Consider the following 17,058-nt stretch of genomic DNA (forward strand, 5'->3'; position numbering starts at 1 on the left):
CATTTGAGCAGTTCTTGCTCAGGTAGAGATTTCTACCCCAGAAAATATAAATCAAAGCCTTTACAGTCCATCTCCACAACACGGTTTTCTGCATCAAAGTTCAGAGACTGACAGCAGGATCCTGAATTATCAAAGAAAATTGCACAATGAAGTCTGCATAATGAGAGCAAACTCTCTACCCAATGCCTAAAATTCAGGCAACATAATTCATGCTGATAACCCAACATATGGCTTTCAATAAACCATATGATCAGGTGCCTGAACTTTAAGAAATCAGTCAAATGTGTATCTCAGGCCTGACACTTGGAGTGACCTTGGCATGCTACTGCTTTAAAAATACCATATCATGCAACCTTCCTTAGCTCCAGGGCTGATAATCCAATAAACCCACATCTTGTCATTGCTTCCTGTTTTGCTGAAGCTTTTCATCTCTCTCTCCCCTGACAAAAGCAAAGGGATTCACTCACTATATGAAGCACAGGGTAAGACAGCCCTGTGTTGAACACAGTAAAATCAGTGTTACTGTTTGGAAAAGGGACACATGGAGAAGTAGAGGATCAGCATTACAAAGAAAAGGCCTGGGCTAAGACCACTGTTTTTATCAAGAGAGGTGAAAAAATATGTCATTCCTTAGCTAAGAGCTGGATAATGTTCATAGCAGGGCACCAGCAAACGTGGAAGAGAAACAAAGTTTTGGAGATTTATTTCCCTGGGAATCTTACTGTGACTCTGTACGATGTTTGGTTAAGCTAACATGGAGACAAAACCCCTTGAACATCAATGTGGAACTAATTAAAACATCCTGCTCTGTTTTATCAGTTCAGAGTCGGGTCTTTGGGTAGCGCTGTGAATCTGGTCTAAGTGGTGCTTGTGCTCAGGACTTGGATAAAGAAACAAGGAGAAAACTTGTGAAGGCTGAGACTGTGTCACAGTAGGAAGATTTGCAAGACATTCACAGGCCAAGATTAAATTCCAAATATTCTTGGAAAACTGTGTAAATGGGTTGAAATGAAAAACATCAAATTGCACAGAAAAGAGCAAAGGATTGTACTTAGAAAGGAGAAACCAAGTGTGGTTGGAACTGGGGGCAGGGGCTGTAAGGGGTGAGAGGAACCCAGGAGCAAGATGGAACCACACATTGAATGAGTCAGGGGGACAAAGCTGTTTGAAATAAATCCATCCTCATACAGGTTTGCAGAAACAGGAGTGCTCCAGGGTTACCCCATCCTGCTCAGCACTGCTGGCTCACAGAACCATCGCCTTCCTCAGGGACTGGAAAGATGATGGGAATAAACTCAAAAGAAGGCAGAAGAAAACAGCTGGGGAAAAAAAAAACAACTTTAGAATACACAGTGTATGAACAAGAATTTAATTTGTCTAAACTGGAAAAGCAGCAACAGGAGATGGGAAATGTGTGTTCACAGTTAAACACATAAAGATCATTATCAGGGAAAAGGCAACCAGCAGCTCTCCAAGAATTCTCTGAGGAGCACATGAGGCCTTTGGCTTCATTTGCAGCAAATACCTTGAACATGTCTTCAGACTTAAACACTTTATGAACTTGTTACTTCATTAGGATTTTTTTTCCCCTCCTTTGAATCAAACATCCCAAAGGCAGCAGTAAATACATACATATATTATATATATTAAATATATGCAATAAGTATTATTAAAGATATGAGAACCTAATCATAGAAACCTTGAAAAAACTTCATTTTGGCACAAAGATGTTTCAACCTCAAAAAGAACATGGTCCATTTTGCCATGAGGACACTGTTTTCAGGGCAGGTTTTGCACCAAACCCATGGTAACTATGACACCTGTCCCTGGGAGCAGAAGAAGCAATGACTTACACACTGAGTTTTTTGCCAGGAACATGCAAGGCTTGTGTTGTGCAGAACACGAGGTCCAAATGCACCAAGCAGCACTAAGCAATATTTCTCAGTCAGATTTTTATTAAAATATGGGTATTGATTTACCTTAGGATTTTCAGACATTTATCTTTAAGGAAATTAAAAGAAAAGGGGATAAGAAGTGGGAGGAGACAGCACCACTTTACTTCAATAAACAATAAATGTTACAGCCCTGCTGCACCCTATGGGAAGACTGTGAGCAGCAATGCCAAGTGGAAGAGCTGAGGCACTGTCCCAGTCAACTGTGGACACAGACTTTTCCTTCATGTGCTACCCTGCAGCAAGTCCTGCTGCTGCACTTGAGGACCAGAGTGACATCAGGGTGACATTTGCACCCTTGCTGACTAAATGGAGGCAAAACAAATCACTGACACTCCCCTGAAGCCCCGTTAGTGACCCAAACAACCCCCAACACATCCTTGGCACAAGGTGCAAACCTCACCCAAAAAAAATCCTCCTTTTTGTCTCCTGCTGTGCCTTTTGCTTTGTAGAAGCAAAATTCCTGCAGCACCTGCACTCCTGCAGCACCAGGCAAACCTCAGGGGACATTCCAAGCTCCCAGGACAGGAAAAGCTCCTCCGTCCTAAATAGGTTTTACTATATGATGAATAACCATGCTGGGCAATGTTTCCTGAAGCAATGTATCCCCTCATCCAGATGGGAGGTGCTGCACAAGCTGACAGGGGCCGCAGCTACCAAATTACACCCAAGATTTAGGAGATTGTAGAAAATATTCCCAAAGCTTTCTACTCCCTGTGCAGCTGCGGCACAAAAGGCAAACAGGATGTCAGTTGCACTGGTAGAGGAATGTCATATAATTGAAAAGATTTGGTTATTATTGTATGAGGAAATGATAAAATCTTGTGCAGAGCATGGTTTGGTCAGGAAGAAATGATATGGGAAATAAATTATATCAATTCTCCAGGCTTAAGACAGAGAAACATTCAGGACAATGGGGTTATTCTCAATTTTAACAGCCTGTGGTGGATGGATCAGCTATAACCTTCAAGAGAATGATGTTTGGTGTCTGCCAAACACGAAAAGACACTTTCAAGAATACTCTCAAAAAGTTCCTCTGTCAGCAAAGCTCTGCAGCTGCACACCCAGGCCCACCAGCGCCACCAGAGCCAACTTCAGCATCCAGTGCTGCAAAGCACCTCTACTCAGAGAAGATTTCGGTGCAAAGCCACCAGAAGCAGTCCCAAGGACACTCAAAAGACCAAAATAAAAGGAAAAAGCCGCCTCTTAACGTAAGGTAACTCTCAGGATGACATGACCTCAGACAACTCTGGTTTTCATTTGCAGTTGTAATGCAAGAGACTGTACTCCAAAGACTTCTGAAGCAGCAAAACATCACCAGCTTGGACTTCATCCTGAGCAACATTACATGCTTTGCCACAGGTAACCCAAATATTGTGCAATCATTGCTTCAGCAACTCACCAACGAAGGAGAGAAAAGGACAAAACTGCAACTAAATGGAGCAAATGACATAAGGTTGTATAATGAAAGAGGTGACTGCTGCATCCTTGGCCTGCTGTGAGGTCAAAACCAGGAGGAGTTTGTTGATATACCTTCAAAAATAGATGTAGCAGCAAGAACAGATGTGCTCATATGGAGGAAAACACAGTCCTGGACAGATGTGAGCTTTGCTGGGTCAGCCACACACGATGATTTGTCAACCACAGCCAGAAAAACGGTCATAAAGACACATCATTAAAGCCACACGTCTAATAAAGGCAGGACAGCTATTGGATTTGGAGAGTGAGAGAGAAGCCATGCTGACACCTGGAGATATCAAATCCCACTTTTCAGATGGGATGACAGGACCTGGAGAGGCTTGTGGGAACCCCTTCAAACCCTCTATCTCCCTTGGTGCTTCTCACACAGCCAAGTCCAACAACATCACCTCAGGGGTGGCTGCCCTTAACACCAGTTAAAACTGGTTTATTCTCCTTGTTCCTCCCATAACACAGATTTTCCTTACCTCAGTTAAGAGCTGACCTCATTCTCTGGTCTCTCAGCCATTAACAGCAGGTTTGTGGGGTCCCCAGGGGTGTCTGTCTCTCTCCAGGGATGCAGAGGCAGCCCAGGTGCTCAGCAAACACCACTTGATTCTCACTGGGTGCTTTAAGGTACATACAATTTCATGGATCCCCCTGGGGAAAACAAAACCAAACTCCAGACATATACAGAGAGACCCAGGGTTTCCTCAATGCCTCAATAAATTTATTTTTTCTTACTTTTTCTGAGTCTATACATCAGCTCTGGTTCTTCTGGAGGATGCCATGGTTGCTTTCTATATGTCACAGTAGCAGAGATTTCACACAAAGGCCTTGTGTTTTCTAATATCATCAAGAAAACAACAAAGAGAAAATTATCTGTCTGGGATATTTTTAAAGGATCCCTTGTGCTCTAGTTTGCAAGAAACGAGGCCAGATTTCTGCCACAGAAAAATTCAGCAAAAGGGAGAGATTTGAAGGAAACTTGACATTGGTAGAGCAGAGAAGGAAAATAAATTAAGGAAAATTATTTTAGACCATTATTTCATCTCTTAAGTCTTATAATTGAGTATTATCTGATTACAGACTTAGACATAGGTCATTTTTTGCTAAAGCATTTAGCTGTTTATCTTTGCTGCTCTGTATGCCATGATATTTCTGGACAGAAGAAGGCAATGTATCAAATTCATACCTTTCTACTCATTCCTTAATAAAAATCAGGTAATTGCATCAACTCTGCTCCCTGCCAAATGGAGACTGTCATTTTATTTGGCTTATTCCAGCTTGTTTTCTGTAGAAGCCATGATATTTCTGGATGTTTCTTTCTCATTTGAGAAAATAAACTTTGCAAAAAAAAATGGCATAAAACTTCCACAAACACAAGCTGATTTGGACCTGGAAAATGCTGCGTTCAGACCAGGACATTTCTACTGAGGCCAATGGAATTATTACTCAGTGTTTGCCAGTGAAAAAGCTCATGTTTAAATTTTCTCTAAGTCAGTCTCTTCAACTTGTGTTACCTTGGGCTTCAAAGCAGGGCTTCAATAATTCGATGGAGAAGTTGAGTGAAGTAAATGGAAATGTTTGCTGCCTCAGTAGATCTTACCTTGCAGCCCCACCAAATGAATTGGTTCAATCACACTTGTACTGTAGAGCAGCACATCCACACTTGGTTAATGGGGATTAACCACACAGAGAACTGTGGTGCCTGAGGATGCATCCTCCCTGTGTCTATCCCTTTCATTCCCAACCCTCTTGGCTGCATCCTGCATCCTCACGAGCAAACCAGAGGACACCTCCTTAACACCTCAGCAGTGGGATCCCAGGGTATGAACCCTGCTCCCAGGACAGGCTTCCTCCTGCAGGAAGATAAGAAGGAAGAACAAGAAGAATTCAAACACCACTCGGCATTTCCAGTGATATTGGAAGTATTCAATCCTGGGATAAAGCCTTTCCTTCCTAACTCAGACAGGGAGGTTGAAAATGATTTGCTGCTGGGAGCTCAGCCTGGCTTTCTAAGGAAACAACAAATCAAATACTGCAGAAGCACTGAAGGTTGGCACTGGGGTCGTGTGGGTGTTTGGCTGCTTCTGTATTCCCCCCTTCCCCTCCTCCTGCTCCAGTTTGAGCCAAGCCCAACAATGTGGCCCAGACTATCTGTCCCGGTTGCACTTCCAAATTACATCCTGCTCGCAGATAGCCTTCAATTCAACTCCTGTTGGTTGGTGGGGTCCAAAAGCTTATTCTGAGTTATTCTGAGTTTATTCTGAGGCCAGACAGCCCTGCAGCTCAACTCAGTTCACCTCCAGGGGCACCTCCACCACCTCCAGCCAGCTGAGGGTTCCAGCACCAGCTCCCACCTTGGAACCTCTTCGTGCTGCATGCAAGGAAGCAGATTTGGCTTGGAATTCTAAAGCAAAGCAAAACTCTGTGCAGATGCCTGGAGTCAGGAAAAGCACAAATGGTTTGAGTTGGCCTGCAGAAATGTTGGCCATGTTGTTTAATTGTACCTTTGTACACCAGATTCCAAGAAGGAGGAAAAAAGCAACTGTGTGCATTTTACTGCTGAGGTCAGGTTCCTGTCTCCCCACTCCTGATCCTCATTCCCTAATCAAATCATTACTCTTAATACAACTAGTTCCTAGAAGCCTGCTTGCCATAAAGTGCTTTAACCTTAGAATCTTATTTACCATGACCTTAATTGAAGGGTTTATTCAGATTTAATCTATAAATTTTTCTGTGTAATCAGTCAAAAACTCAAGATCAGCAGCCAAGTCCTGGGCCCAGAAATCAGCTGTGCCAAGCCCAGCCACTCTCAAGGTGACCTTAAACTGGGTTGCAATAACAAACCCTCCCTGACAGTCTAGAACAATACAGGGAATGCAGCACATTTAGAGGAAACCACCCTGGCCACAGCAAGACCAAAAAGCCTTCCATGAGGATGTAAGGCCAACCTAGAATAAGTTGGGTCTGAGCCACCTCACTTTGGGAGTTCATTTTTCAAGTTCTCTCACAGTGAAGTCAAGGAGAATCCCACGTTTGTGCCCCACTTGGAAAAAGGGACCAGGTATCAGACCTGAACTTGGGAATTCTCCAAGGAAAAGGCATGACCTGGTAAATAAGAGATTTTTGTGATCATTTCATGCTGCTGGGAACAGCGTAGCAGGGACACTGGAATGTCATGGTCTGGTCATTCATTTCCAAGAAATGATCACCACAAGAATATCTTAATCCAGGCTACTGATTTGTGTCTGAAGGTACAATCCTTCCCTACACAGCTCAGGTTGTTGATTTGTTATAAAAGATGCTTTTTGCTGAATTTAATAAAAAATAAATCAAATGAAGTCCCTCGTGCAAGTGACTTTATAAGGCTGCTGTGTCTTTTTCCAGCTCACACATCAGTTCCCACCCTAAAAGATATTCTACTCAGCACAAAGAATTCAGCATCGTGAACAGTCCTGTCTTTACAGTCACAGCTTGAATTTCATGTGGTTCTAAATTAAAAAATAATATATTAAAAAAAAAAAGGTGCGCCCCAAACATGTTTTCTGGAAATAATTTGATTTTCAAACTATTTGGGTACCCTAAAATGAGAAAAATCCTTGACAAAGGAGAGCTGCTTGTTGAAAGCATTACTTGTTTTGTATTTCAAAGGGAAAATTGAAAACATTTACGAAGGGTGTAGCTATTTACTAGTCTAGAGTGTTCTTATAAACAAAATAATATAAAACATATCCTCTTTGCTGTTTTGTTGTTTAATATCTTCCAGTGTATCACCATTTAGAGAGCAGATCAGAGGAAAAATAGAGTGTATTCCTCACAAGCCTTGCAATGGAAAAAAAGGGTAAAGGACAATGGCATGGCACCAATGTATTTCAGCTTTGTATGCATAGAAAACACAAGACAGGTATCAATTTTCCATCAGAACAGCTGAAAAGAGAGACTCTCATGACATTTACCTGCAGATCTAGTTGGGCACATCAGGAAAAGTGAAGAAACCTGAATGCCAAGGGAAAAGTTGAGTTCATCAAATGGACAAATGCATGTAGAAAAATCTTGAAGTTATTTGACATCTTCTTCATAGAAATTCAGCTTGAGCAAAGAGATTAATAACAGCTAAGCCAAGTTCACTGTTAAATTGTTCTTATTAAACATCATTTCTCATTTTATTTACAACTATTGTGATCACCATAATTGCTTTACTCACATCATTTTACTCACAGAGAGCCCTGAGACTATGAAAAATATATTTGTGTGCCAGGTCTCTTGCAGATGGGTTTCCAACCATGAAAGAGTGGAGAGGATATTTTGCTCTTTCCACTGAGGTGGAGAGGCTGTGACAGTGCTCAAGAGGCTGCAGGCTGAAGAAGTGGAGCTGGTTGGTTTTGAAAAGGGACAGAACCAAAAAGCTTTCTACCATTTCACATCTGTAGAACAGCTGGGTTTATCCTGTGCTTCATCCAACCATTTGATCAGATTTCTGTTCTTTGTAAACCAGGCAAGGGTCTAGAAATAACACTGTAGTAAGTGGAAAGTGATGCATTTGCTGACACCAACCTCTTGATACACCATGGAGCTCAGAGGAGCAAGCAGAAGTGCCATGTGAAATTCATTTCTGTTTCCAGGCCCATGTGATTCTCTGGGAGAGGGCAGCTCTGCCCGAATCCAGGTAGTTTTTCCAGCTCTAACAGGAAACCTCCATCAGCAATGTCACAATTCACAGCTGAGGCCTGCAAGCCCCACCAAGTCCTGCTCTGAACCTTGGTCAGGGATGAGATTTGGGGGTGGGTTGAGCTTGGTTGGCTTTCCACATCTCACTCTGTTAATATCAACAGCGTGGGGGTTTTTAGTCTGCAAACACCCGCAGCCAAGACGTGAAGTAGGTGCAGCAGCAGCAAAGTTGTGCCAATTTGCATCCCCTGGGGTACTGCTGGTGAGGGTTTGCTGTGAAAAACTGAGTGTCCCATTCACACCCTGGAAAAGTCATTTACAGTTTCAGTCTCATGGATAACTCACAGGCAAGAACACAGTCTAAGCCATGTGCTCCAGTGCTGCAAACCCAACGCAGAACATCAGTTTGATTTCATTAGGGAAAAAGAAATTTCTGGGATGAGACTTTCCTTAAGATTCTCATTCTTTTGCCTAAGTCGAAGTAGGATTACAAATTGTATTTCCCAGTTACCTGGGATCAGCTATACAGATTCTCCAAGACATCAAAACAGATTAAAAGATTTGCCATGAGGCAGAGGAATTGTGTCTGTACGGACATACTTCTAAAATCAGAAATACCTCAATGTTCAGGGCATAATTCAAGACCTGTCTTTCCTGCTGTCCAAATCCATACCATGTAATGTCAGCACCATGTAATGTAGGGTGACACACCTACAGGGCAGGTTGGGCGGGTTTTCTGTAAAGCAAAAGAGCAACACAGAGTAACTGCCCACATCCCCGAGCACAGAAGTGTTTCAAGCAATATGTGACTTTCTTTACTATTTAGATTGGCCATGCTCTCACTTTCCCATGAGAGGACTACATTTTTCCAGAGAAAAAGTCAACTCCCAACTTAAAATGCCACAAAATTCAGATGTCAGAAGTTCAACTTTCCCACCAAAAAAGGTTTGATCAGAAAACAGCCCCGCCTTAGACCAACGTTGCTAAAGTGGGGACCAAAGCTCTCCAAATGACCTGGGCATCTCTGTTCTGGGCTGTACAAAGAAATACTGCAAGCTCTGCTGTCCATGGACAAAATTCCAGTTGCTTTCTCAGGGCAAATAATTCATAAAGGCCAGCACAGAGTTATGTTTACTCATTCTGTGATCTAAAGGGTATCCTGAGTTAACAAGTTTTTTTGGGGACATGCCAGGCAATCTTATGTTCATTCCAAAAAATAGATTGAGGCAAATGGGCATTGTGCCAAAGAGGACAAGATAAAGGAGAGTACAAGACTGGCAGACTGAAATGTGCAATATGGAACCATTTGTTCTTTGTATTCTTTGATGACTACAAATGGGAATTTTTAGTTGGAAATCATCCAGACAAGGAACTTGAGAGTCCAGCATGGTGGTTTGGGGGAACTGAAAGCAGTTGGCTTTCTGAGCAGGCAACGCTTACTGCTCTCCTTCCCAAAGCCATGAGTCAGGCTTTGTACAGGGATCCAACAAGAGTAAAAGCACAATGAAGGAAAATCTAGTAAGCTTCAAAACGTGGCTGCCTTTTCTGTCTCTCAGCACATGGATCTGATTTCTTTGGTTCTAAAAGCTCAGGGTTCAGATTGGTTCCTCTGGGTGCACAAGGATGTGAGCACCTCCTTCTTTTATTGTGATGAGGCACAAACACTGGAAATCCTGAATCACCCAAACAGGACCACAAACAATGCAATAACATCTTTGACGTTATTGGAAAGATGTTTCACATCTGCCTTTCCTACTTCTGGAAGGGAATAATCGGCTTCATTAGTAAGGAGACAGCAACCTTTCTGCTTCCTAGCCCTCCTGTCCAGAATCCCCAGCTGAGTGACCCAGAGCACTGCAGGCTCCTGCTGACAGGTATTTCTTGGTGCCTGATTTCACCTCCTGGCCCATTTTCCGTGGCACATCGTGAAGACCTCCAAGTCTGCTCCTGATACAGTCAAGAACTTGTCATGTTCTCTTGAGGCTTTCTTGCTTTTCTCATACATATTTCATCAAAAAATGGTCTCTCTTTATAGAAAGTTTGTTTCTTTCCCTCTTAACATGTTATTACCTATCCAGTACAAAGCAAACTATACCCATGCCCCTAAAGCACTAACTCTAATTCCTGTTACAATGATGAATTTGTGGAAAACTCTCAGCTGATGTGAGGCAGAAGAGCAACTGAACATTTATGAGGATGCAACCAACCATCAGCTCCATCACGGTCATATCCTGTTCCCTGAAGTCACGACTTACTTGGAAATGTCCTTCTTGCTTTCGCTGTGCATCACAGGTCACATCTCACAGCACCTCAATTCTGCCGTTCCTGCCCTGTAAATCCTGCTCCTGCCATAAAACAGGTTAAGACACAAAAAGTTCATGTTGCATGGTGGGATGAGGTTGCAGCATAAGGTGTGGCACCGTCTCATCACCCCCTGACTCAGCTGACTGCCAGCAGACTAATCAGGCTTAACGAGGGGTGATTACATCCAGCAAGAGGTACTGCAGTGCCCAGAGGGGTCTGTGCAAGGCACTCCATCCAAATTCCAAATGACACACTGCCCACACATTGCTCCACATCAGCCCGCCAACACTCTGCAGCTATTTTAACAAGGGGCCTGAAGCAGATCTCAGTAAAATGAGCGAGGAAGTGAGCACCAGGATAGTTTCAATTTAGTAATTGGCTATTACCAAGCGGTGCCTCACGGATATGTGAATCAGCAGTGCAGTTTGCAGAGCAGGACTTAGCTGTGATTCACATCTTTGGGCTTCCTGTGGCATCTGATTGCCTCATTTTCTTGCCATGAAATATCCTCCAACAAATCATGAGGACCATCATGACCTTTAATTAGAAAATTGGCGAGCCAGTGTAACATCCCCTTCCCAAAGCCCTGTGAACAGCTACAACCTTTTTCTTAATGCCAGCAGGAGCAGCACAGCCACGGACAGGCAGAGGCATGGTTAGATGCCATCTCCTTTCCTGCTTCTCCCCTGGTGGAGATCATTTGTCCTGTAAAGACATGCTCACCACCAAGATGCCACCACTCCAGAAAATCTGCATTTTCCTGTCTTCCTAAGAGCCTTTCTTTTATACAGAACTATGTTTCACATGCAAACCCCCAGCAGACACATTTTATGGTTCCACAAAGGAGACCCTGACAGGGGTTGTGGAGCCTTTCTTTTTGAAAGGGGATCTGTATCTTTGCACCATTTGCAAGGCTGCCTTCCTGTCCCAGTCAAAACAGATGTTGAAATCTACAGTAATTTTCAGTACACTCATTAAAAATGAGTCAGTGATTCATTTTTGCTTCCTCTTCTAATAATTTTCTTGTCTCCTTGACGTGCATTTAGCTGGAAGATTATCAAGATCTGCTATCTCACAGAAGATGGTTTCCCTGAAAGAAGGCAGAGCTGATAGTGATATTCTTCCTTGCAGGGGAAGGGAGAAATTGCCCTCAGCAATTTTGGACAATGTCAGCATCACATGAGACACTGTCTGGAGCATGTTTGAAAGGCATGGACTTATGTCCCACATCCCTGAGACCCTCAGGCTATAAGGAAAGAAAACTGGCTCCGTGTGTACTTGCCATCATCTCTGTGCCAATACAGCTCTCAGCTCAGCAGGAAGTATTTTCCCTAGAACCACAGTGTCTCTTCTCTCTTTGCATTGGATCAATTCCATGGTCAAAAAGCACAATGAGAAGAGGAACATCCATTCCTCATTCCCAGAGAGAAACCTCCACCTGCACTGTCACGTGGGACCCAAAAACTGCAGCCAAGAGGTGCAGACCTTGAAGGCAATATATGTGCTAATTAGTGAACCCACTGCTCAGAGCTAAAAGCCCTCACAGAGTCCTTCCAAACTTGGCAAAGAAGCCGAGGAACAAGAAGCAAGAAGCAATTTGGGACCACCTAAGTGGCAGCAGGCTCCCCACTGCTGCACTGGACCAGCCTTGGCAGGAGGGGCTGCAAAGCCAGGACACAGAGCCGTGAAATTAGGGACTGATGATGTAACTGTCTCTCATACAGTCTCTCATACTTTTTTGGGGGGGAGGAATAGGGAAAAATGTTTATGGGGGTTCAAAGCATCAGGGTCCCCTCACATCCTGACTTCCACTCACCCCTCTGGATTTTGGGGACTGGCTTTTGTTCGAAGTGAAAGGCAAAACTACCCCCAGCTTTGATAAAAATAAAGTATTAGACTCCAGCTTGAGTCCTTGCCATGCCCCTTGCTCTTCACTCCCTATTTTGCTCCATTCCTCAATAAAAGCCTTTCTCCTGCAGTTCTGGGCTGCAGTTCTGCCTGGAACCTCTCAGTTTTCTTCAGTTGACACTCCATTTCAATTTCAACATAAAAAATTGCTCCTCTCTTTGTCCAGACAGCATCTCAGTCTCCACATGAGCCAGCAAACGCCAGTGATACACCATGGGAAACTAAAAAAAAAAAATCAATTAAAATTTTTCATGACTGCTTTTCAGAGCCAACAAACTTTTAAGAAGCCAGGCTTTCAAACAAGAAAAGAAATTACTGAAATAACTGCAATTTCACTTTTAAAAACTCTGCATATTTTTTTAAATTTTTTTTACATTTTGATCAACAAAGCCACTTTTTACTTAAAGCTGCCTCACTAGAAAAACGAGGGGTGGCTTTCACTCCTCTTTACTCCTTAATGCAACAAAAGTGCTCTGGGGGTTTGGGTGGTTCCATATACTTTGCATGAACGTGGTAGGTTTGGGGTTGATTTTTTTTTTTTCCCAAAAGGTCAGACTGGCAGTGAAAAAAAGCCCCTCATTTATCTGTAATTTACAATTATGGAGTGAAACCCTCCAGTTCCCCAGAAGTGCCCCACCACTGCTGACCCTTGGATGAGGAGTGCTGCTCAAACACCCTCCCTGCTTGGGTCCCTTCCAGGCCAGTTGCTCCCCTCGTGGGACTTGGACACCAACCAACTTCACTGACCCGATACCTCGGAGCAGCTCCAAACCTGTGCCTCAGATGGGAAAGGCTGGCACACACCAGGCCAAAAAAAAAAAAAAAAGAGAGAGAGAGAGAGAGGAACACATACCCAGTTCTGTAATATTGCACATAAAAAAGACCTCCCTTACAGATCCTGCTAATATTTCTGTTCCCAGTGTATGAGTTATTAATATTTAGCATCTGTGACTCACTAATATTTACTTTGGGAAGTATTTTTATAAAGTTTGACTGGTTTTCTCGATGCAGGAGCTAACGGAGGCTCCTGTTGTTAACAGCCAGGGAGCCCTCCCTGAACAAACTTTGCTGGTCACTGTTTAACCTGGGCTGCTGGGCTCCTTTATGGCCCTGAACCTCCAACACTGAGCACTGAGGTTCTCAGGGATCGCTGCTGATGGCTCTGCTGAGACACAGCTAATTTTAAATCTGGATCTCATGGCAAAGGAAAAACGTCTCTTTTACTGGCAAAACTGTCACAGTTGAACGCTGTGTTCAGATTACGGGAAGAGAACACACACAATCCCTTTTTTGGGTACTTGGCATTAATTTTATCTGAAGTCACGGATTATATAAGAGAAGAGTAGAGACCTCACACAACTTTCTCTTGCGTCAGTGAGGGACAGTCGGGGGCGTCAGGGACCCCCTCCACACTGAGCCCCCCGTTGTGTCATCCCATGCACAAAGCCAAGGGCCCAGTGCTTGACCATTTTTCCAGTAACTCTCCTTAAAATTGGATCACAAGTATTTTCTGGAACTGCATCCAGAGCTGTCCACAAGATCAAGCAGAGTTGGCTTTTAAAGTCCTTTTCTTGGTCTAGACTAGAGACTTTGGAGCTCATGAAAACTTGGGTGTTTTCATAACTTTATTGCTCTTGTTAAAATGGTCAGTGTCCAAACAAAGTCCATTTTAGTGCTCTGGAGTTACAGACACCATTGTTGTCTGATAGTGGAGCTGTTCCCAAGGAAAGCATTGTCCAGCACTAGGCTACTCAGCTCCATGCATCTGGTTTGCTGTAAGGGTTTAGGACAGCTCGACTTCACTCGTGTGTTTGGAAAGGCTCACACAGCCTGCTGAGCTGGCCTGCTGCCCTCAGACGCCTGAGATTGTTTCATGACTCTGCAGATGAGAAACTTTCCATGGTCTCCATCTTCCCACCAAAAACCTGTCCTCAGATGGTGCTACATGCCTGGCACTGAAATGCCTCCTCTGCATTTCTGCAGAATGTGCTGCTCCCCAGCAGCCAGCACTCAGTTTGGGTTACTCTGCTCAGTGACATCCCTACAGGGGTGCCCTAAATCACCCCTTGCCAGCATTTCAGAGCAGCATTTTTGTAGGGTTTTCCCCAGTATTTTACCTCAGACACGGCAGAAGGTCCACAAGTCCATCTGCAAACACACCTCAGGATCCCCCACAGGACTCATTTGTCTACCAAAAACCCTACAGGGCGAAAAAGAACCAAACAAACCCCAAAAACCTGAACAACAAAGAGTTAAGAGAACAGTAACTAGTTTTTATCATCTCAATCCATACTGGCATGATGCTGCACACCTTTACCTGGGCCACTTGTACAAGGTCATCTCTGTATCACTCGTGGGACAATGCCAGGCCATGCCTGGTCCAAGCAGATGATAACCCTTCCCATATAATGTCATGTTTCCTTTAGCCTTAAAAATTATAGAAATAATGACTGGGAGGGCCATCAAGTCATTTTCTAGCCCATCCTCCACCAAAAACAGGCTCTAATTTTAGCAGCTGCCATCCAGTATATTCTTAAAAACCTTGAATGGTGGCCCGAAAAAACCATACAGATAATCTGTTCCAGTCAGAGCCTTTACTAATGGCCAGTCTCAATGTTTCCTACTACATTTTAAGCCCATCCCTTCTCAGTGGTGGTCTTTTGGGCAGGAAGAACAAATACCTTCTCTCCCCTTACTGTACCTTTACACACTTCAAGCATCCACTTCCTCACTTTTGTCATCCTCAGCGATCTTTCCTCCTTTCTTGAGGGTTGTTTGAGCTCTCAGGTCTCTCTTTGCTTCCTCCTGGACTTCCCACAGCTGGTTTTCAGGCAGTGATGTACAAACCCAGACATCACCACGCTGCACCGGAGACCTGAGCAGCACAAAGCAAAGCTGAAATACTTCTCACCTGCCTTTAGACCCTGTCCCTCTTTGCACATCTCATATGACATTTATCTCCTTGCCCACAACATGGTGCTTTTGACTCTTTTTAATCTCAGTTGGGCTGAGTTACTCCTTTTTGATTTGTCTCCATCTTTTATTATTCCTTGTATTCTTCCCTTCCAAGTGCCAGCTTATTTCTGCAAATTGTTTCTTCCAGCACAGGTACTGATGCAGTTTTGGAGCCCCCCTGCATTCACATAAATCAGGTTTTGATTAAAGCATGTCAAAAGAGATGGTATAAAAACCTTCTTACAGTCAATCTGTATTGGGGTTTATTATTTTTTCCCCCAACTTACAAAGCCTGTTAAGCTGGTGGAGAAGGAAATTAGGCTGCTTCTGATATTTGTTTCTGACAAACTTGTCCTCTGGCCCCTTGGCTTAGTTCATAGATGGTATTTTCTTAGCTTCCACAAGTGCAAAAGATAGATGTGCAGAAACAAGCCTTGAAGCAGCTACTGAAATAAAAACTTGAGAATATCAGTGCCAAGCACTTCTCAGGACAGTGCACGTGTTGGCAGGTCCTCTCCTGGGGTCATGGTCACACATAGGCTCTAAACTAGAGGAGTCCCAAACCTGAGAGAAGCAGCACTTGGAAGATATTCTAAAGCTGCGAATTTGTTTTGAAAGCCTGTGCTCCCTTCTGCTCTCAGTCCTCACATTCCACCTGAGCCTCCTGGCTCTTCAGCCGCTATAAATATCCTTGTATTCGATTTGACACTCAGTATCCCTGCGAGGTGCTGGGCTGTGCAGTGGCTGATGAGGGACACTGTGGGTAACCCTGTCCTGCTCACATGGCGCGGAGGGTGAGGAGCAGAGGGAGCTGCACAAGGCAAACCTTGTCTGTTGACTTAACTCGGTAACCCTATTTTAACCAGAGTCAACAAGATATAAGGGTGGTTTCTATTTACACTGAGGCTTCTTTACACTGCTCTATCCACACCCTGAAGTGGCATAAATGTCTCCTAAGTGCCCTAAAGTAGGTCCTTAGTATAAATGAGAGCCAACCCTGTCGTTTGCAAAATGGCTTTGAAAACATTGCCCGGGCACATCCTATAAATGACTGTGGGTTTTTGGAAGGACACCCACCCCAAGGTATGCCCATGCTATACATAGCCTCTGATGAGCTCAGCACGGGGTGAGGAGCAGGCAGCAGAAGGCAAAACAACCAGCAACAAGACATTTCTCCCTGAAACAGCAAGCTGGGAGAGCCCAGCTTCTCCATGATCCCAGAGGATTATCAGTGTGGGAAAACAGGTCACCTTCACTGAAGTCCACATAGTTTTCTCTTTCCCTTCCCCTCTACTTTCATTCAAACTTCCAGTTTTTATGCCCTCTCCACTAAAGCACGAATCTCAATCCCACCCCCAGCAGAGGAAAAAAAATTCCATTTTTCTCCTGCTTCTTTGTGTTTTGCCCTCAGCCTTCACTTACCTGGGTTTCATCCCTGCTGTGCAGAAAGAACACCCAGCTTTGGCTGCCACATTGCTCTCACACAGCACTCGTGACAACACCATTCTCTGGTGGATGAGCACAGGATAAAGCACATGGCTGGAGCAGGAGGAGACAACCATTAGTAAAACCAGAGACAGTGTCAAAGGATTTGAAGCTGACCCAAGGGGATGGGCTTAGCTTCAGCCTTAAATTTGGGGCGTTATGCTGCTTTGATCTCTAGGCCAACCGAGACCTAATTTTTGCCACAATATTCGTGGAATCATAGGATGGTTTTTGTTGGAAGAGATCTTAAAATCAGCTATTTCCAACCTCCAGGTTGCATTGTTTTGTAGCACCAACAGTTAGGAAATCAAACAACTGTTGC

At 43.9% G+C, this 17,058-nt stretch overlaps 1 long non-coding RNA gene across 1 annotated transcript; it reads right to left on the reverse strand.

Moving 5' to 3' along the window:
- Positions 1-8,047: 8,047 nt before the first annotated feature.
- Positions 8,048-15,151, reverse strand: LOC113948911. Its single transcript, XR_003528272.1, has 5 exons — positions 15,029-15,151; positions 14,414-14,496; positions 12,205-12,517; positions 8,703-8,820; positions 8,048-8,095 (listed from the first exon to the last, which is right to left on the reverse strand). It is a non-coding gene; the product is annotated as an uncharacterized LOC113948911 (long non-coding RNA).
- Between the last annotated feature and the right edge of the window lie 1,907 nt (positions 15,152-17,058).

Source organism: Corapipo altera, unplaced genomic scaffold (assembly GCF_003945725.1).
Source record: "Corapipo altera isolate COAL_440 unplaced genomic scaffold, ASM394572v1 62, whole genome shotgun sequence".
NCBI lineage: Eukaryota > Metazoa > Chordata > Aves > Passeriformes > Pipridae > Corapipo > Corapipo altera.